A 22,867-nucleotide genomic window follows, 5' to 3' on the forward strand; every position below is an offset into this window, starting at 1 on the left:
TCTTGTAATAACCTATAATGGAAAAGAATTTTTTTAAAGAATATATGAGTGAGTGTGTGTGTATATGTATGTATATATCTGTATATATGTATACTTTTATTATACTTTATTTAATATATATATACATATTTATATATAAACCAAATTACTTTGTAACTCAACTATACTTAAATTCTTCAATAAAAAAACTATAAAATTTAACTGTCATTTAATCCTTATCATAACCCTCTGAAGTAAGCATACTAGTCATTTAATAGATGAGGAAAATGAATCCTAGAGGTTCAGTAACTTGCTGAAGGTTGCACAGGTAAGTGGGGGAAACTGGGATTTGAAGCCAGATCTGTTTGACTCCAAAAACTGTGTTTTTCTCATCTTCCCACACTGGGAAATATTGGCGTTTGCTCTGGTAACGTCAGTCAAATAGAGGTTTGCTCCTGAAAACCTATGAGAAACACTGTCAGGGCCAGTACCTTGTCCCATCCTTCCTCCTTATAGTTATGTGCTCAACTCTCCCTGCATACACATATGTTGGTAAAAGTAACAAAATCTCAAGATGCACTATCCCTATTCTGTGGATAGGCTAGAAGACTCAGGAGGTTAGGGAGAAATAGAAAAGGAACTAACTCCATTACAAAACGGCACCTGCATGCCTGCAATAAAAAATGGCTATCGCTACAGACCACTCGATGACTGTAAACACCCAGACACCAGAACTGAATCCATTAATGACTGTGCAATTACAATAGAGTCCTGTACAGTCACACCGCAAAGAACATCTCCCTGGATAATGTTTTATGGTGGAATGTCTTCTGGTTTTCAATATCCAACCTTTATGGAACATATGTATCTTTCAGCACAACTTACTTTGGCTGACGTCTACATAAAAAGAATCTATATTTATATCCCTAAAACTCATTGTGTTAATAGGGTTCTCCAGAGAAACAGAATTAATAGCATACGTAATAAGGAAGAACAAATCTGACTCCATGTTGGATCTGTTTCTTTTACTTTAACCTTTGTGCTCTGTTGCCTGTGCTTGGTCATGTTGCCTCTGCACCTTTTGTAAAAGATTGTTGCCTATAGCCTGAAATATACAGGATAGCCCCATTCTCAAGGCTCTGACTTTTAAAGGCATAACACTCTTCCATTCAGATAGAGATAAAAAGCTGCAGAACAGAGAATAACATTTGTTACAGGAACATCATGACCTGACCTATGCTGGACAGCTGCAAGAACAAAGGATTCTGACACCAAGAAGTTTGCAGCAACCAACCACACCCCCTTCCCTTTTAGTATAAAAGAAGCCTGAATTCTAACTCAGGTAAGATCATTATCTAGGACAGGGCTCCCCAACCCCTGGGCCACAGACCAGTACCTGTCCACAGCCTGTTAGGAACCAGTCCACACAGCAGGAGGTGAGCAGTGGTCCAGCGAGCAAAGCTTCATCTGCCACTCCCCTTCACTCACATTACCGCCTGTGCCATCCCCCCACCCCACCCCTGACCGTGGAAAAACTGTCTTCCACGAAACTGGTCCCTGGTGCTAAAACGTTTGGGGACCGCTGCTCTAGGACATTAGTCTGCCATCTTCTAGGTCTGCTGCCTTTCTTTGCCCCAACAACTCATCTCCCAATTTACTGGCCTGTTGTGTGGTGAGCAGAACAATTTTGGACTTGGTAGCTGATATATACAGATATATATAAGAGGAGCTCTATTATAGGAATTAGCTCATGTGATTATGGAAACCAAGGAGTCCCATGATCTGCTATCTGCAAACTGGAGACCCAGGAAATCTGGTGGTGTTCAGTCTGAATATGAAGGCCTGATAACCAGGGAAGATGATGGTATAAGTCCAAGTCCAAAGGCATGAAAATTAGGGAGCTGAGGGTGTAAGCCCTGATATTAGTCCAAAGGCCAGAGAACCAGCAGTGCTGATGTCAGATGGCAGGAGAAGATGGATGTTTCAGCTCAAACAGAGCAAATTCACCTTTCCTCTGCCTTTTTGTTCTATCAAGGCCCTCAAGAGATTAGATGATGTCCACTTGCATTGGTACAATGATCATCTTTACTCAGCCTAACAATTCAAATGCTAATCTCTTCCAAAAACATGCTCACAGACACACCCAGAAATCATGTTTTACCAGCCATCTGGGCATCCATTAGTCCACTGAAGTTGACAGATAAAATTAACCACCACACTCATTACAACATATTAAACAAAATGATGTATAGGAAAATTCTACAATTCCAAGTGCAATCGCTAAAATGTCAGACTCTACAGACTTTTTTTAAAAGCTGAAGAGTGCTAACAGAGGGGAAGTGCAATGTCACTGTATGCAAAACAACTATTTATAACCACTATTTTTACTGTGTGGGAATCAGGAAGCAATATTGTAAGCATTTTACAATGATTACTTGTGTATGTAAGTAATATACATAATAACTGTTTTAGTTCTATTTAAGGAAATTGGTGGTAAGGGAATGGTATATCATACTTATATTTACTACTTAAAGTAATGGGGAACGAGCTGAAAGTCAGCATTTGTTGCACAGAACATCTGAGTTTCAGAAATGAATTTCTGATATTAAGAAGGTTATGCGCAATTTTATTTCAATAACTTAGGTAGCAGCGAGGATCACCCTATCTTAAAAGAGTACAAAGTATCCATTTCCTTTCTTACACCCTGGACATCAGGAAGCTTTCATTGCTACCTCATCCTGGGACTTGATTCCCTTGGAATCATGAACATCAATGGATTAACAAAGTCAGCAGATTGTTCGGTTTCCCTCTCCCTGTCAGCAAACACCATGCACCGTGGTGGCGAGCAAGATTTTTGGTGGCAGGAAGGCCTTTGTGATGTTGCCAAACTCCTGTGGAAGGTTGTGGAGCCTGAAACAACTGTTGTCTGCACAGATGCTGACTGCCAGGATTCAGTAGCCTAGAGTAACAACTTTTAAATATTTACTGAGTGATCACTGTACTGGGATTATGTTGATTGTTTAAATACAGGTAATACACAGAAAGTCCTGATTCCTCTTCCCTTGGAGTCAAAAATGAACACAAAAAGGAGGACATGGACTGAGGCAGCTTTTCAGAAGTGGATGAAGTCCCTTGATGCAGCCTGCGAGAACTTCTTTATATATTCACCACGTTGTGAATGAATAAGTTCCCTTTTGTGAACTCTGAGCATGGAAATGTGCTTAAAGTTGCTGGGACCTTGCCTGATGACACTCCTAATTTAGACCTTGATGCTGTCAAAGATACAAAAAAATCCTTCCTCTTAGACAAAGAGAGAATGATGGGGGAGGTGCTACTATTTCTTAAAATCCATCCCATCTTCATTTGCAAACAGATGAGCTAAAGAACAGTCTAACTTTAAAAGAATCAGTACATGAAGATGAATCTGCTTAAGACATGTAGAGGATAAGGAAGGCTTCTGCTTCAAAATCTCTGTACTTTATAAACATGAAAGTTTTGTGTTTCTCTTTTCAAATCAAATATATATAATTTAATGGATTTTATTAAAAAATCTTATCTTCCATTATCTTTGCTCATGGGGAGGAAAGATTACAACTGTTAGTCTAAGTTGGTAACAATGCAAAGTAAACTCCTACTTGTCCTATCAAAACATTAAGATATCTTGGGCTTCCCTGGTGGCGCAGTGGTTGAGAGTCCGCCTGCCGATGCAGGGGACACGGGTTCATGCCCCGGTCCGGGAAGATCCCACATGCCGCGGAGCGGCTGGGCCCACGAGCCATGGCCGCTGAGCCTGCGCGTCCGGAGCTGTGCTCCGCAACGGGAGAGGCCACAACAGTGAGAGGCCCGCGTACCGCAAAAAAAAAAATTAAGATATCTAAATATGGTAACATTCATCACACTTTAAAAAGGGGCTGACAATCTACTCTCCAAAAGAAATATTTTTTTCTTCCCATGGAAAAAAAAGAAGTTTTCATAGTTATGCGGGCAAACACACACACACACACACACACACACACACACACACACACACACACACATCTGCATGATCTTATATTTTCAAGCTAAGGAGCAACGACATAGAACGTAAATTATCTTCCATATGTTATGTATTAGTTATTTCTCTTATCGAACACTCCACGTATAGAAACTGAAGCACATGCACATAACACACTCGCTTTCTTCTTCCAAAAACATTCAGATTTGTGGTGTCTAAACTAGATACTCTCCAATGTTTGTTTCTTTCCTTTCTTTATAAAGAAATATAAAAACATAAAATCCCTTCAGGTATTGTAATGTGATAAGGGTAGACCACAGCTCATAATTATTACCCAGATTGGGAGACTTTATGGCAAAGAAAATGAACAATTTACCAGTCACATGTAACAACAATAATGACTCTCACAAACATAAAACCAAACATTAGAATCCAGATGAAAGAATACATACTGAATGACAATGTATACATCAAGTTTTAAAGCAGGCAAAACCAAGCTCTGATATTTAGGGATGTACACTTCAATGATAAAACTATAAATAAAAGCAAAGAAACAAAATCCCCAAAAAAGACCGTGGTTTCCTTTGTGGAGACACTAAGAAATAATGACTGAGAGGGGCATGAAGGGTACTTCTGGACCAGTGACAATATAAGTAAACTAGTGTTTGCTTTGCAGTAAATAGGTGAGAAATAAACTGTGCTTATGGGTGTAGGCACTTTTCCATCAGTGTGTTTCACTGCATAATGTAAAGCTGGAAAAGACATAATTTGGGAATCCAATTATATTTCAAGAGTCTTAAGAAAAGGCTAATACTTTCTGGTCCTCAAATTCCACCTTTGGAAATCTACTTTATAGACATAATCTCTTTAAAATGTCTTATTCCTCATGATATTCACTGAAAAATTATTACTACTTTGGAAATTAATATAACCTAAAATCCAACAACAAAGAAAATGGCTTAAATTGTGTTTATAAATGATCTGATCTAACTATAAAGGTAGTATAATTATGACTATGTTTTTAAAAACATTCTATCCATGGAAACAAGACTTGAAAGATACAATAAAATGTTAAAAGTGAGTTTGAGTAGTAGGAGTACAGCTGATTTCATGCTTGATGTGATTTGTCTATTTTCCTCTAATTGGCACTTATGAATTTAAAATATTTTAAAAATAGACTGCGGTCCAGTTTGCGGAGACGTTTTATATGGTTATGACTTAACAAGACTTATTTATATTTGACTGTGCAATATGCTGGAGTTTCAAGTGTCTTACTTCTTCAAAGCCTCCTGGGAATCTTATAGAGAAGGATTATCATTCTTTGGTCAGCTGAAGAAATAGAGGCACACGGAGCTTAAGTAACTTGGCCTAAGTCACACAATCAGGAAGTAGGAGAGCCAGAATTTGAACCCATTCTTCTTAATTCAAACTTCTGAAATTTATAAAATTACACCATACATACATGTAGGGTTACACATATATGATTAGTTACAAATAAGAATAACAGTAACTAATCCTCTCTAAAAAATATAGTAGCAATGTCCAACAGTGAGATCCACACTTACCAGACAGATATCATATTAACAGTGATTCTCAACATTTTGGGGGAAGATACAGATGCCTTTGAGAATCTGCTGAAAGCTAGAAAAAACACACACACACATATAGCGTTTGTTTGTTTTTTTCTACATTTAATTCATAAAATCTATGAAGTCTACCCATATACCCCTGGTTTTAAATCCCTGCCTACATGAACATGAATTCTAGATAGCAACAGACTAGTACTGAGTATCTAAATGGCTGGAAAAAATACAGCTGAATTATGCAGAAAGGAGTGTTTAGGACAAACATTTTTTTTCTCCTCAAGCTTCAGTAAAATCCCACAAAAAAGGACAAAGACAGTGGAAATAGCACTACTCGTTGTCCACTGTGAAGTTTTCAAGGATGGCAGATCTTATCCTTTCCTTCCCACACCCAGAAAACGTGCAAGGAACTCCTCAAGGTCAATGATAAATCCCTACTGCCTCTGTATATTGTATAAAAGAGAAGCCGAAGATTTTCTTCACAATTATTCTTCCCCGTACATAGTCCTGAACCCAGATGGATAAAAATGGAAATATAGCAATACCAAGCTGATGAGACAGCTCCAGGCATGAGACCAACCTTTCTTGCTCAGATCTTCCCTGGCAAGTGCATCTGAGATACTTGAAGGAGAGAACAAAGGAGACCCTCAGGGCCCTGACATGCTCCATGCTGTGCTTGCCAGGAAGCTCCCAGCACACCACACTGGGCCAGATCATCATTCATATGTGTTTAGCCATATTCTCTCATCCTCGCTCCAAATCCCAAAACAGACTCATTGGATTATGACTATGAGCCGATTTATGTTGCCTCCCCCCATCCCATCATTCTTTCCCCTCCCAACCCCACAAGAATAAAAAACTGACTCAAAGCATGGTGAAGTTTAAGGTTATAGATATAAATATCTGGAATCTCATGTGTTACAGAACAAGCGGACTACCACGTGCTGCAGCACAGAGTTGGAGGACCAGGTTGTAGCGCTTCAACTGATGTTTGCTCCCTCGGCAGCCATGGTCTATATCCTCCTTGCCTACCCCAGTGCCACATCAGATGGGGATGCAGGTTCTGACTAGAAAATATGGGACACCTACAATAAAGTTCAGAATGAACATTTATGAACCCCTTACTATGTGCCAGGAACTTTGAGTTAGCGGCTTTCAAATATTTTATCTTACCAAACCCCAAATCCCTGTGAGATCCTCATTTTATAGGCAAGAAAAAACCTAGAGGCTCAGAGAAGTCAAGTGACTTTCCCAGGGTCACACCTGCCCTTGACCCTCGCTCAGAGAAATAGAGCATCTGGCTCACAGTCCTACTGAAATCAGCTTTCTAACCGCAGCCAACCATGACACACAATTAATGACACTATCCGTTTCTAAGCTTCAATTCAGGATCCCTCAACAAAGCTTTACTAAGGGATCTCTCCCAGACCCATCCTCCACCAACTGTCTTGGGGACGTAAGCATGACAATTGCTTGTCTTAGCTAAGGCTTCTCTGCTTCTGTTTTTTATAAAATGGGGAAGGCAATATCAGACTGTTTTCTACTTCCTGAGCTCATATCAAGAGCAAAAATAAGTTATGTGGATGTGGCTAATTAAACAGAATGTCCATGTAGATGTCTTGTTTGACCCAGGCACAGGGAAATTGTTCTGGAGTACAAATTCTGAGCTGGTACAATGAGAAAAGGAATAGCAACTATGGTTGTATCCTAAGTAAGAAAAGTGTCTCAAGCTCATAAAACATAAATGCTTAGTACAAAATATCTCACCTTCATTTTTTCATTGTCCTCATTCAATTATTATTGTATCATGTTTTCTCATTTGCATCCTCATAATATAGTTTATATCTTTCTGGGAAAAAAAATCAAGATTTTATTTTTTTAATTGTGACAGAGACTAGCTAAATGTTCAATAATTCCTTTAATGCTTCCTGAGAATTCAGGGAAACTACATTTCTCAGTATCCCACACAGTTGGTTTGGAGTTACGGGACCAATCCTGGTCAGTGGAATGAAGATAGGATGAGATAAAGACCACTTTCAAGACCTGGCCCTAAACCCTTGCATGATTATTTCTGCTCTCTCTGTTCTTCCACAGTGATCAAGGAATCCACAGATTAAAAGTAATGATATCAAAAAATGGAATGATCTACATCTACCTGCAGATTGTGATAAGTGCAAAAAATAAACTGTTTTTGTATTTAACCATCGAGATTTAGATATTATTTTTATAGCAGTTAGCATTGCTTATCCTGATTATATAGTAAGAAAATTTATATTATTCTATCTTGTAAGACTGGGAAACAAAAGGTAGAAAAAAATAATTTTTGAAACCCTAGCAAAGTATACAAACTTATAGGTCATTAAGCCCAAGGGAATGTTTCCAGTTCCAGGCAGAATTCCCAACATTGATGCACAATTATCTGAGACCCTGTTTTCAGTTCTTTTGGAGATATACCGAGAAGTTGAGTACTGGATCCTACGGTAATCCTAGGTTTAACTTTTTGAGGAACCACCATACTACTTTCCACAGCTGTTGCACCACTTTGCACTCCCAGGAACAGTGCACCAGGGTGGCAGTTTCTCTACATCCTCACCAACACCTGTTATTTTCTGTTTTTATAATAGCCAACGTAATGTAAGTGATATTTATTTTTATACATGTGTCCACTGTAATTAGTCTTTGTTAATTATGAAAGGTAAGAATAGATTAAATTTGAAAAAGATAGATAATATCTATATTTTTAAATAAATTTCAATTTCTATTAATGTTTCTCAGAACACTGTTTTATACTAAAAATTTTAACACTAACACTAATGATTTTAGTGAACACAAAGTGATTAAGTATACTGTCACAGGCAAAGCCCATTAACAATTCCTGGGGGAAAAAACTAGAATCTGGGTAATAAAGTCTAACCTTTTTTTCCTTTGGCTTGGTCTAGTTTCACTTGCTCACAGGATGCCGCATACAGAGGCCTCGCACCCGACACTTCAGAGCAGAGTCCCTTGGGATAAACGGCGGCACTCCACACTTCAGCTCCGCGGGCGTCCTGCAGAAACACTGCCGCAAGACACTGCAATTCAAGATGGCGGCAGCACGCCGTGCGCAGAGACGCTGCGCCTGGCACTTCCAAGCACCCCGCCCCTCCCCCCGCCCAGATTCCCGTAAAGCAGCCCCTCCCATGGCCGGTGCTCTAGAGCTCGGTCTCATACCTCTCCAATTCTCTGATCAAAGAATAAAGCTTGCCTCCCTTTTCTCCTGAACCGAACTTGGTCTTATTCTATTGGCTCAGATGACACCAGGCAGGAGGACCCTTGTTGGGGACTGTCTGGGGAAGGTCGGTAACAATACTTTGTTATATGTTTAAACCTTAATTCAACATTTTGTGGTGTCACTGAGTTTTAATGGCTGTCATCTGCAAAAAGTTCCTTGCACCGATATTTAGAGCCACATGGGAAAAACTGTATCATTGGTTGTAAATCCTGGAGTTTAATTTTCAATTTCATCTACCAATTTTTCTGTTAAAATACCACTACTAGGGGTATTTTTTCATTTTTTCTGATACATCTGTTTTCTTGTAAATGAATCAGAAAGTATTAAATTTTTTAATTATTATCAAATAGTTCCAAAACTCACTAAAACTCTCAATTTGAAGGATGTTTTTTATCAGTTTAGATATGAGAAAATTTGTATGTGACACATTTATGTTGTTTTTGACAATAAAATAACAATGGAACATTTCGAAACATCCAGGTTCAAAATGCTTTGTTCATAGCAGGAGTTTCTTTTGAAAGCAATTACTTTCTCTTTCATTGTTAAAACATCACTTTAAACTTGAAGGATAGGTTGTGTTTATATTTTCAAACAATGCCTGCTGTGTAGCATACTACTGACAGCCACTTGTCATCAGAGAAGATACCAAATTTGGAACACTTGCCTTTTTGTTTAAAAAAGGCAAAATACATTTTTAAGTTAAACAACCCTTTAGTACTTTGCCATGAGAAATGTGGTGAAACTGCTATAGTACAGAAGATTTCCACAGTCTCTTCCCATCTCATTACAAAATCCACTGTTTTAGTTTGTTTCTGTAAAACTAAGTGCATCAGTACCTTCTGTATCGTGGAAAAGGCAATACTTCAGGATAGGATTGTAGTAAGTGAAAGAGGGAGCGATGTCGTCAAGCCCCGCTGCTTGGTGGGATTCCCATTGGTAACAAAGTACTAAAGTGACCACAAAATACTATCTCCCTCCTTCTATCCTTTGCAATGTGACCTTGCAATTTGACTTTGCAGCTTCTTCCATTGAGAGATAGACTATTTCCCCTCCCTTGAATCTGGGCAACCCTGTGACTTGTTTCAGCCAGTGGAATGTGGCAGGAACACCAGGATGCGAGTTTCAAATCTGGGCCTCTAGGCATCTCATGCTCCTACTCTTACACTTGAAATTCAGCCACCAGGTGATCAAGCAGGGGCTTCTTAGAAATACAGATCCTTGAGGCCCTTTCCCCAGAGATTCTGATTTATTGGGTCCGGAGGTCTATATTTTTATCAAGCATCAGGAGCAATTCTGACTCAGGAAATCTTCAGATAACACTTCAGAAACCCTGTGAGTCTTGGTTATGAAGCAGCCTCAACTCTAAGCATATTATAAGAATCAGAAAATACATAAGAACTAGTGTTCACTCATAGTCTAAAGTGTGTGTCACCTTTGCAGAATTCCTGGGTTCGACTCTAGCCCCGACTTTGCATTTTACTAGATTTGTGATCTTAATTCCCCTAACCTCTCTGAGTTTCAGTTTACCTAGTTGTAAAATGGGAATTTTACCTAGCTCTTTAGTCTTCTGTAAAAATTAAATAAGTTGTATAAGCATTCAACACAGAACCTGGGTCACAGTAGATGTTCAACTGTTTATTATCCTTGATTCATTATTATATTGTCCTCTTTAAGTAACTACTCCTCCCAAAGGGCTAATGTGCATTTCTGGACAATGCCAAATCCCTCAACAAAAACCCTGTCTCACACCAAGTCAGGCTCTGGGATCAGTCACACTTTGGTTCTTGTCCCCAACTCTACCTCTTATTAGCATGTGACCTTGAGACTTAACATAAGTCTCAGTTTTTGCATCTGTAAAACAGGGACAAAGGTATTACCTTATACCATAAGGTTGTGAAGATTAGAAGAGTTAATGTATGTAAAGCCCTTCGCCCAACGCCTGGCACATGGTAACCCACAGTAAGTATTATCTATTAGGATTATTTCCTCAGGGCTCTTTTTTATTTTAATGGCTGCGTCAGCCCTTAGTTGTGGCATGCAGAATCTTTGTTGAGGCATGTGGGATCTTTTGTTGTGGTGTGCGGGCTCTTTGTTGCAGCATGTGGTCTTCTCTCTAGTTGTGGCGTGCAGGCTCCAGAGCACGTGGGCTCTGTAGTTGCGGCACAAGAGCTCTCTAGTTGGGGCGCATGGGCTCTGGATTTGTGGCACACGGGCTCTGTAGTTGTGGCGTGTGGGCTTAGTTGCCCCTCAGCATGTGGGATCTTAGTTCCCCAACCAGGGATCGAACCCGTGTCCCCTGCATTGGAAGACGGATTCTTTACTACTGGACCACCAGGGAAGTCCCAGGGCTCTTTCTCATACATCCTGAAACTCCAGTTAGGAAAAGACACCTGCATTTTTACAAGGAACAATCTAGAAACTCAGTGGTAAGGTCGCATCATCACAGGTGTTCTTAGTATATACAGGGAGTATCCTGTAACATGACAATATTGCTGGAGCGATAAGAGGGAGGGCCACCCGAGAAGAGGGAGAGGCCACTAGAGGTTTTCCTGAGGCACAGAACCTAAAAGCAGACACATCTGGTACTTGCAGCTGCCGCAACAGGAATAAATTTGAATGATACTGTCAAAAGCTCACCTGTGAGTGAACAGGTGATGTTAAAGCATATGTGGCCACCAAAGAACAGGTCAGACGGAGCTGCGAGGCCCAGGAGTCATTTGGGAAGATGTAAAGGCGTCCTCTCTTCTCCACTGTTTCTTCCAACACAGGCCCTCCTAGCCCCTTGTCTGAAAAAACACAGCCCTTTTTAACTGATCCCTCTGCGGTTCCTCCTCTCCACTCAGCACACTGTGGCCAGAGTTATCTACTTGAAACTTGAAACCCTGCTTGCCTCATGTCACACTCCTGGGTAAAAACCTACAGTGGCTGATCCTGTTGGGTTCAACGGAAATGCTTCATTCTTACTGCAATCAGCTTCACCCCTCCACACGCATGAAATTCTTCTCATTAAGAACATCAGTAATCCTCCAACTGGGGCCTAGTTACGTGGTTTGGAGTCGTCAAAATTCCCCCAGGCCCTCACACCTTATACCTCATTTCAGTGCATCCTAGCCAGGATAAAACAAGACGCTTTAGTTTGTTTTAATTTGCATTAATAAGAAATCTAATCAGGGGTATGAAATGTACAGTATGGGAATACTGTTAGTAATTATGTAGTACCTTTGTATGGTGGCAGATGGAAACTAGACTTATCGTGCTGATCATTCTGAAATGTATAGAAATATCGAATTACTATGTTGTGTAACAGGGGCTAACACAGTGTTGTAGGGCAATTATACTTAAAAAACAAACAAATTCATAGAAAAAGAGATCAGATTTATAGTTACCAGAGGCAGGGAATAGGGGGAAAGGGAACTGGATGAAGGTGGTCGAAATGTACAAACTTCCAGTTATAAGATAAGTTCTGGAAATATAATATACAACACGATAAATATAATTAACACTGTTGTATGTTATATATGAAAGTTGTTAAGGGTAAATCCTAAGAGTTCACATCACAAGGAAAAAAAATTATTTTTCTAGTTTTTTAATTTTGTATCTGTATGAGATGACGTTCACTAAATTGTGGTAATCATTTCATTATGTATGTAAGTCAAATCATTATGTTGTACACCTTAAACTTACACAGTGCAGTATGTCAACTATATCTCAATAAAACTAGAAGGAACAACTTTTTAAAAAGAAAATCCTAGGGACTTCCTTGGCAGTTCAGTGGTTAGGACTCCACACTTCCACTGAAGGGGGCACGTATTCCATCCCTGGCTGGGGAACTAAGATCCCACATGCTGCGAGGCGTGGCCAAAAACAAAACAAAACAAAACAAACTTCAGGAAGCAATTTAAAAAAATCTAGTATAGCTGAAGATTTTCCCATTTTTGTATTTTTCCACTGGTTATATTTTATTCTTATTTTTTTTTGGACAAGATTTTCTCTAACACTTTTCAATTGATTTCATTTTTAAGTTCCTGGAACTGGAAGCCCTGGTTATCATAAAAAGTCACTTGCTTAGGATCTCCTATAATTGTAGGATCTCCTATAATCATGTCACATAGTAAGTCCTTTCATAAGCCTGTCCTGTGGCTTACTTCAGGACTGGAGGGTGGGAATCTTCCACAAGTGACTCTTGGCAGTTGAAGCAGTAGTGAGATGTCTCTCATGGGAAGGGGATGCCCAGACTGAGTGAGGTGTGAGAGAGTTGCCTTGTATTCCTCAGAGTATTAAGCAAACTTAAAAAAAAAACAAAACCTGTAAATATTAAAGAGCTTGCCTAGAGGACTTTGGTGCTAAGCATTTTTCTGAGACTGAAGTGTTCTTTCTTCTCATATTAAAAACCTTTCCAGTGTGGCAGGATTGTCATGAAGAAAGAGAGGTGGAAATGCTGAGAGACTGGGAGACTAGCTTGGCCCTGAAGAGAAAAAGGCCTGTATTGAGTTCCTGAAAGGGCAACGGGAAGCCTTACCCCATGTGGGGCTACATCTGCTTATTTCCCTAGTGTTCGAGGGTCTTCTAAAGCAGGATTGATTTGGAGGAATCTGGAGATGTCTATAGGTACTCCATATGCCTGTTAACTTTTCCTTCTTAAAAGTTAAAATCCGGGACTTCCTTGGTGGTCCAGTGGTAAAGAATCCTCCTTATAATGCAGGGGACGCGGGTTCCATCCCTGGTCAGGGAACTAAGATCTCACATGCCATGGGGCAACTAAGCCCACGCGTCACAACTACTGAGCTCGCACACCTCAGCTGGAGCCCACATGCTGCAAACTACAGAGCCTACGCTCCCTGGAGCCTCCACGCCACAACTGGGAAAGAGAGAACCTGCATGTCACAACTAGAGAGAAGCCCGCACCCCACAATGAAGAGCCCATGCACCGCGATGACAGATCCCGCATACCTCAACGAAGATCCAGCGTGCCACAACTAAGACCTGACGCAGCCAAAAATAAATAAATAAATAAAAAGTTAAAATTCCATTTAATTGATTATAAGTTTTTCAAGTAAGGACGCTGGGCTATCTAGGGAGTATTTTGTCATTTCCTGGATGGAGTCTTGTTTTTTGTGTGTGTGTGTTTTTTCATTTTTTGTTTTTTTCTTTATTAACTTTTTTTATTTTGAAGCAACCTAAATGTCCATCAACAGAGGAATGGATAAAGAAGATGTGGTACATATATACAATGGGATATTAGCCATTAAAAGGAACGAAATTGGGTCATTTGTAGAGACATGGATGGACCTAGAGACTGTCATACAGAGTGAAATAAATCAGAAAGAGAAAAACAAATATCGTATATTAACGCATATATGTAGAATCTAAAAAAAATGGGCATAGGCGATCTTATTTACAAAGCAGAAGTAGAGAACAAATGTATGGATACCAAGGGGGAAGGGGGGATGAGATGAACTGGGAGATTGGGATTGACATATATACACTACTATATATAAAACAGATAACTAATGAGAACCTACTGTATAGCACAGGGAACTCTACTCAATGCTCTGTGGTGACCTAAATGGGAAGGAAATCCGAAAAAGAGGGGATATATGTATACTTACAGCTGATTCACTTTGCTGTACAGTATAAACTAACACAATATTGTAAAGCAACTATACTCCAATAAAATTTTTTTAAAAATTATTCTGGGTGTACAGAAAAGTCGTCCAAATAATTTCCAAATACTCAGAGTCTCTACATGTTAACATTTTACTGCATTTGATTTCTCTGATTCCCCCTCTGCCTTTCCTGGATGGAGTCTTGAACCAAGCAAACCACAATCACTTGAAGAGGTAATCTAGGATCCGAGAAAAAAAGAAATTTTTTTAATGTTCTATTTTTAGCGGTGGTCTCGTTATATTCCTTAAAAAGATTATATGGACTTTTAGTATCAGGAATCCCTGAGAATTATTTAGGGGAGAGCAAATAGGTTTTAACCTTTTAGCAAAGGGAAAAAGACTTATCAAAGCCATAGTCAGGTGAGGACCATCCTTGATCCACCTCTGTCTCTAGCTGCAAATTCTCAACATATTTCTCAAAATGTTCAAAGGACCAGGGCTTTACTAAGTGGTTCTCAACAATAACGTCTCCGTAAACCTCACTTTCTGGAGCTGATAGCCAAGACCGAAGCTTATTAAAATCTTTAATTGGAATGTATATGCAAATCAAAACATGTTATAACTTTTAAACAAACCGATTAAAAAGAACTATCTACCTGAGCTTTTATGCCACCAAATATCATACTTTAGGGTGCATAAGAATGACACAAAGCACATATTTAAATGTATATTCCTGGTTTCACCCAGCGATACCAACCCAGGTATCTTTAATAGATGGGTCAAGGCCACAATTTGAAAAACATTTCTTTAGACTTTTTCAAATACAGCAGAAATTGCTAAATACCGTGCACCATATCTTGTTACCGAGTTCGCCAATGAAGCATTCTGAAGTCTGCCTACCAGACAGGAAGGAAGGAAATACCATGTGGCTAGCTGTGTCCTCTCTATAAGAAAAGCAAAGCCCCCACCCTAACAGAATTCCTCTTATGTCTTCTTGGCCCAAATTGGTCCCATGACCAATGATAGTTACGAGAGAGTCTGGAAAACATACTTCAAAAGGGGAGGAAACAAACATATGTTGAATACCTATTGTATGGAAAGGTCTGGATCAAGTACTTTCACATTTTTTAAAAATCCCAGTTAACATAATACCCCAAAGTCCCTTGCTTTCACATCACCTCTGCTCTCTTTCAGAGTTATCGCAGTAGACAGTGTCATCACCCCAGTCCCTTTTCTAAAAAGACGGCCTTTTAAAAGTTTCCATTTAATATATTTTAATCACTCAAAACTGAGTTTCCAAGTTTGTCTCTAAGCTGTATTACATTTTCTTTTCTTGATTGAGGTCCTTTGTTCTCTTTTGTTTATTTCTGGCAGTAAAAGAAAAATTTTTATGCAAGCTTTGAGGACAATACTTTTAATCCATTAGAGATATGAATAAAAGGAATCAAATCCCTTCCCAATGTTCCAAACCTAAGACTCTCGAAGCAGCTATTTTGTGGTATATGGTGATTGTCCTGAGAGATTGGGATATTAAAATTTTTCTTTTGTTCTCATTTTTTAAAAGGAAACTAAATGCAAAGAAAAATGTTAATACAATGCACAGGATACAAATTAAAACATGGAAGTCAGGAAATGCAAAGGTGAATGTTCTCATAGGAACCTCAGCTTATATGCCCTGAACACACGCATGATGATCTGTCAGCACTACACATTGTGTGTTTCTGCTGATAAACCTGATGTTCCTGTCACCAATCATTGTGAATCTGTAATTGCCTGGACAGTCATTGTAAGTATAAAAGTGAAAGAACTACTATTGGAACCACTGCTTATTAAAATTTGCATTTATTTTTATTCTCTGCCTTGTATGTATTTTAAAAATATACCTATTTGGATTCACAAATTTTTAGTTCCCATCACCAGAAGAAATACTGCTGGGGGACTTCCCTGGTGGTCCAGTGGTGAAGACTCTGCACTTCCACTGCAGGGAGCGAGGGTTCTAGTTGGGGAACTAAGACCCCACATGCTGCGCGGTGCAGCAAAAAAGTTAAAAAAAAAAAAAGAAGAAGAAATGTTTTTGGATCAACATGATGCTAAAAACTCTGTTCTAGTAATCACAGAATTCCTATAAGAGGGAGGCAGGAGAATCACAGTCAAAGAGAGAGAGAGATCAGAAGATGCTACACCGCTGGCTTTGAAGAAGGAAGAGGAGGCCACTAGCTGAGGAATGCCAGTGGCCTCCAGAAGGTGGAAAAAGCAAGGAAACATATTCTCACCTAAAGTCTTCAGAAAAAATGCAGTCCTGCTGGATGCCTTGATTTTAGCCCATGAGACTAATTTTGGACTTCCAACCTCCAAAACTATAAGATAATAAATGTGTGTTGTTTTAAGCAAAAAACATATATACACTATTGATACTAGGTATAAAATAAGTAACTAATGAGAACCTACTGTACAGCCCAGGGAACTCTACTCAATGCTCTGTGGTGACCTAAATGGGAAGGAAATCCAAAAAAAGAGGAGATATATGTATACATATAGCTGATTCACTTTGCTGTACAGTAGAAACTAACACAACATTGTAAAGCAACTATACTCCAATAAAAATTAATTTTAAAAAAAAGAAATAAGTAAAATAAAATAAACACTGTTTTATTCAGTAAACAGTTCAATCAACATAGCTCCAAATCGAGTCAGACTGCAAGTCTGACACTTAATTGAATTATTTGGACATGTTACTTACTATCAGAAGCATCCAATCTCACTCCCATGATAGGAGGCAGTTGAGCATGTACCACTCTGATTTCTCTGACTTTGCAGGTTAAACCTGCTGAGGGTCTGGGTCTCTTCCCCGTTGCCATCTCACTCCCATCCAAGATGAAGAAGGGAATAGAAGGGTGAGCTATACAGACTAAATATTGAGTGCATTGCCCCATTCCCCAAGTCTGTCCCCTTCTTTTAGTAGGAACCCTGCTGTAGAAGTAATTGTCAGCTTAGAGCAGGGGTCGGCAAACTCTTCCTGTGAAGGGCCAGATGAAAAGCATTTTTAGCTTTTCAGGCCATAGGGTGCCTGTCTCAACTACTCACCTCTGCTGCTGGAGCACAGAGCAGCCTCAGACAATACTTAAACGTGTGTAGCTATGTTCCAACACAACTTTATTTACAAAAACGGACAGCAAGCCAGATCACTGTTTGCCAACTCCTGGTCTAGAGAACTCTGCTTCTCTGCTTTTTCTTATTTTATCAAGGATATATTCTATTTTATAGCTCTGTAACTCAACACTTTTTTTATATACAGTGTTGCCTAATTCTGTTTTATCTTGCCATTGCTGTTTTAATTGGTTCTACCATTTATCTTTCTAATCATAAAGCTTCTAGGGGCTACTCCAGTTTCCCTTCTTTTTTTTACCTTTACCACAACCCAAATTTCCCCAGCCATCATCAGCTGGTGAGTACAATTGATACATGGGCTGTAATGCCTGTATTAATTAGTTATTGCTGTATAACAAAGCACCCCAAAACTCAGTGGCTTAAAAACAACTACTATTATTTTTCCTGAGTCTTTGGGTCATATAATTATCTTGCCTTTTTAGTACTTGTTATTCCAAATGAATTGATAAAATTATTGTAATTCCCCCCCAAAAAAATTCATTGAGCTTTTAATTGACTCAAAATCATGAATTTTAGGAAAACTGACATTTTTATGCTATTAAGCCTTTTCACCTGGGACCAAGGTATACTGTTCCACTTTTTTAGATCTTGCTTTTATGTCTTTTCATAAAATTTTATAGTTTTACTCAAGTAGACCGTTTCTTTTCTTCTTAATTCTGTTCCTAAGTATTTGACAGGTTGTGTGACTGTCATTGTTGGGACATTGCTGGTTTACAAACTTAGGAATTTCCCCAGTGAAATCTGAAAACAGCTCCTGAACACAGAGGGCAGGGAGCAAAGAAAGAAGCAGCCACTCCAGATGCCTAGGCGGCAGTTTTAATAAGCGAGGGACCCTTACAAGGCTTGTCTCCTAAGGCTGCAACATGAGTACATCTCCACACCCACCCGTCAGAATCTTGAGCGTGTATAGCAGCCTGAACAGGGTTCAGCCCCGCGTACCATCCAGATGGTCTCAACAACACATTATCTCTCAAGGCTGCATCCTTGAAAGGGCTCTGGCTGTGGGAATGGTGAGCGGAATGTACATTCCAAGGATGGAGAGGGATGAGGAATCTCTGATTGCCTGCGTCCAGTTCGCAGGTCAACTGGCAGTCATGTCCTTTCGATGACCCCTGCTACAGACATTTTCACTTGTAGTCAATGATTGTTAATACAGATTTTGATTTGGGCACATTTATGTGACTTTGGTTTTTGCACGTTTCTCTTATACTCAACCTCTATCAAAGTTAACTTTTAATGTTGATTTCTCTTCTAACAAAATTATATTGTTAATTTCTACTGCAATTCTTTGAAAAAAATTTTTCTTCTCCTTTCTTAGTAGTTCTTACTATGCCAGTTACTGTTATAAGCATTAACCAAAATAATACATGTAAAGCACTTAGCACAGGGTCTGGCAAATAAAATAGTAAGCACTTAGCAAATGTTAGCTATTATGATGATTTTGATTATTCAAGATAAATTTAAATTTTATGCTATTCTTTACTCATTATCCTACTCTTAGCTATGAGATCTTTTGACTATAAAAACAGGAAAAAAAAAATCCGTGTGGAAAACTCTGGGAAACAGTATACTATTCTGTATTTCATATTCCTAATACCTTTAATTCCTGTTATGTCCATAGAAGATACAAATAATTTTCTAGTACATGAAACACAACTTACAGTTCAATTCTAAAAGTTAAATATATTTAAGATTTTATGCTTTGATCAGAGGTGTCAACAAGCTGAACTTTTAAATGAAAAGTGTAACACTTGTAAAATGCAGCTTTAATATAAGTAATGACCACATTAATTAAGGCAGGCCTTCTTCAGTAAACTTGATGTTGAGAATAAACTACCTTTCTAATCTTGATCTTCCTCTCCATGATGCTTTCCCAAAGGACTATCGTTTTTTCACAGGATTAGTCTATGCTTGCTTTAGGCAAATGTGTATATTTTTCTGCTTTTTCTCTTTGCAAAAATGTACTAGTTTTCTTAATCTAGAAAACACAGGAGAAGTTGGACACAGGGAAAAATTGAGGGGAAAGTATGGCGGAAACAGGGATACTGTGTCTGCCTTTAGATTTGTATCTAACATATACCTGTATTTAGTCACTTTGCTCAGTGGGCTAGAGAATGATTTTATGAAGCAAAGATTACAAAGTATAGTCTCATAAATATTGGTATCACTGTGTTTCCTGGCCAAAAGACTACATCTTTAAATAAAATAATAATAATAAAGGAGCAGTGCTTTACAAGCATTACCTCATATAATTCCTGACTATAACCTTTGGTCCACAGATAAGGAAATCAAGGCCTCATGAAGCTGAAGGTCACATAATCAACAAGGAATTGGTCAAGTTTGACTTCAGAGCCTGAATTCTTAACCACAAAACTATACTCTCTCTTTTACGCTTGTGCTTCTGTTTAAGTCTAAATGGCTCCTAAATAAACTTTTTTTATTCAAAACTCTCTGATTGCAAATGCCCACTAGAATTGCCCACAACGTATCAAAAGTCATATTGCTATAACTGCACCTATGTACGACATATAGATCACACAAAATAGCACTAGCCACACACTGAGGTTCAAAGTCATTCGGGGCAGGCTCTGGACAGCCAGGGGGTGAACCAGTCATGGGTCAGACAGAACTCAGCCTCTCCTTCGCTTGGCTTTTTTTTCTTGAGGACCTGATTGTGCAGCAAGGCCCCAGTTTACTTTTAACAGATAATTACTTTCTCTTGGGCAATAGAAGTGGTTATGCTCTCCGAGAGAACAGACACTTTTCAAAGAGGACAAGCCAGAGCTGTTGGAAGAAAAGCAGAGAGGGAGTCGGTGTTCTAATTCATTTCAGTGGAGAGGTTTTCCTGTTCTTTTCCTTTTTTAAATTGAAGTATAGTTGATTTACAATTTTCAGGTGTACAGCAAAGTAATTCAGTTTTACACACCTATATCTGTATATTTTTTTTCAATTTTCCAGATTCTTTCCCATTAGAGATTATTATAAGATATTGAATGCAGTTCCCTGTGCTATACAGTAGGTCCTTGCTGTTTACCTATTTTATATATAGGAGAGTGTATCTGTTAATCCCAGATTCCCAATATTTTCCCCCCCCCTTCCTCTTTGGTAACCGTAATTTCTTTTCCTAACAAAGGCAGATCATTATAGATGCTCAGTGCTGATGCAGGCCTGGGAAATAAAGGTCCATGATGAGATTTTTCATGTTTCTAATTTCAAATCTAGGCCCTAAACTCTAGTGCCATTTTCCTGAGGATCTGTTGAAACAGGAAGTTAGGAAAAAGAGGTTCCAATCTCAACACACCCCTGGCTCAATTACAGTCCTCAAGTACTTACCTTTAGGGAGGCCAGCTTTTACCTTAGTCCAGAAAAGACTGACCGAGAGTTAGGAGGGCAGAATGTGTTTTGCACAACTTACATATAATTATATTCAGGACAAGACTGTGTGGAGGAGGAAATGGAATCCGCAGAAATACAAAGAGGCTTATAGGCCCTCTAAGGAATAGAGCCCACACATAAAAGCAGCCCAGTCGGCACATACTTCCTTACCTTGTGAGCCAACTCACCCCTGGATACATATGTGCTAATAAAAATCTACCATATGTGGGAAGCATGACTTCTGAATTTTTCCTGATAAGGTATTTAAATGCTAACTTCCAAGATATGGACATAATTGTTCCCCTCTTGGATGGAAATGAAACTTAAATACGTGGTCTTATCAGAGTGGAATACAGAATTGACAGATTTAAAACATTATATTTCTGCCAAAACATTTTATTTCTGCACTTTCTTTTCCTCCTTCTTTTTTAAAAAATAATTATTTTTCCATTCATTTTTCCAGCTGATGGATAGATAAAAATGGCATTCAGATTTCCAACACCACTTGGCAGCAGAGGTTTGGTGTAAGGGGTGAAGGTTTTAAAGATTGGTTTGGGGTCATTTTTATGAGCTGGGAAAGAAAAATAAAATTTCTACATATTTCCTATTTGTAGATTAAAGACACACATACCAACCTGTGGACTGGTAGAAATCACTGGGTACTTTTATTTTCTTCTCCGTCTCTCTAAAACACACAAGTGGGTGGCCAATCCCAAGAGCAGAGGGGCTTAGAATCATGTTCTTATCATGTCCCACTCCGGTGGGTTGAGGACAAGGGGCACTATGGGACTAAGAAAGGACAATTACGTGACAGAACACAAAGCTCCTTTTTCGATCACATTTCACCCTGATGCTGTTGATTTCTGTTCTAAACGTTCTCAGCTTGATTTTATGAGTATATTTTTGTAATTTTAGAAGGATAAGTTTTCTGAGTGCTAAGTATTAAAATTTTTTCTCTATATTTAAACTTTTAAAATATGCTAACAGGGACTTCCCTGGTGGCACAGTGGTTAAGAATCTGCCTGCCAATGAAGGGGACACAGGTTCGAGCCCCGGTTCAGGAAGATCCCACATGCCGCGGAGCAACTAAGCCCGTGAGCCACAACTACTGAGCCTGTGCTCTAGAGCCTGCGAGCCACAACTACTGAGCCCACGTGCCACAACTACTGAAGCCCACGTGCCTAGAGCCTGTGCTCCACAACAAGAGAAGCCACTGCAATGAGAAGCCCGCGCAATGAAGAGTAGCCCCCGCTCACGGCAACTAGAGAAAGCCCTCGCGCAGCAACGAAGACCCAACGCAGCCAAAAATAAATAAATAAATTTTAAAATAAATAAAATATGCTAACAGTAAAAATCACCTTGAATTTAGCAGTATCAAGATTTTAATGTGAAGTATACATTTTTTCACATCACCTGTTACAATCAGGTTCTTGGCAAACAACAGAAACTCTAGGTAATTTAGGCAGCAAAGGAATATATGGGGAGGCTGTTGGGTCTCGTACAGAATTGATGGAAAATGCAAAAGAATGAGGCTTGGAAAATGGTCAGGAACGAAAGGAGGTGAGTGGCAGAGGACTCAGTCAAAGTCATGCCCTGGAATATTCAAGATAGGGTACTATTTTTGCACAGGAGACCCCCACTGCCACGAGCACCACCACCACCGCGCCCAGAATCTTGAGTGTCGCTGCCACCATGAAACCACGACTCATCCTGTCCTTACAACTTTGCATCATTCCTACACATTCAACACTCAGGTTGGAGTTTCTGAATTAGCTGAGCTGAAGCGCTATGTCACACCTTAGCTGTCTGTGGTTGGAGAGCCGCTCTGCAATCTTTCAACCTCTATATATACATAAAAATTGAAGATTTATATAAAGGAGATCTCCCTAAA

This window comes from Lagenorhynchus albirostris, chromosome 4 (assembly GCF_949774975.1).
Source record: "Lagenorhynchus albirostris chromosome 4, mLagAlb1.1, whole genome shotgun sequence".
Classification (NCBI taxonomy): domain Eukaryota; kingdom Metazoa; phylum Chordata; class Mammalia; order Artiodactyla; family Delphinidae; genus Lagenorhynchus; species Lagenorhynchus albirostris.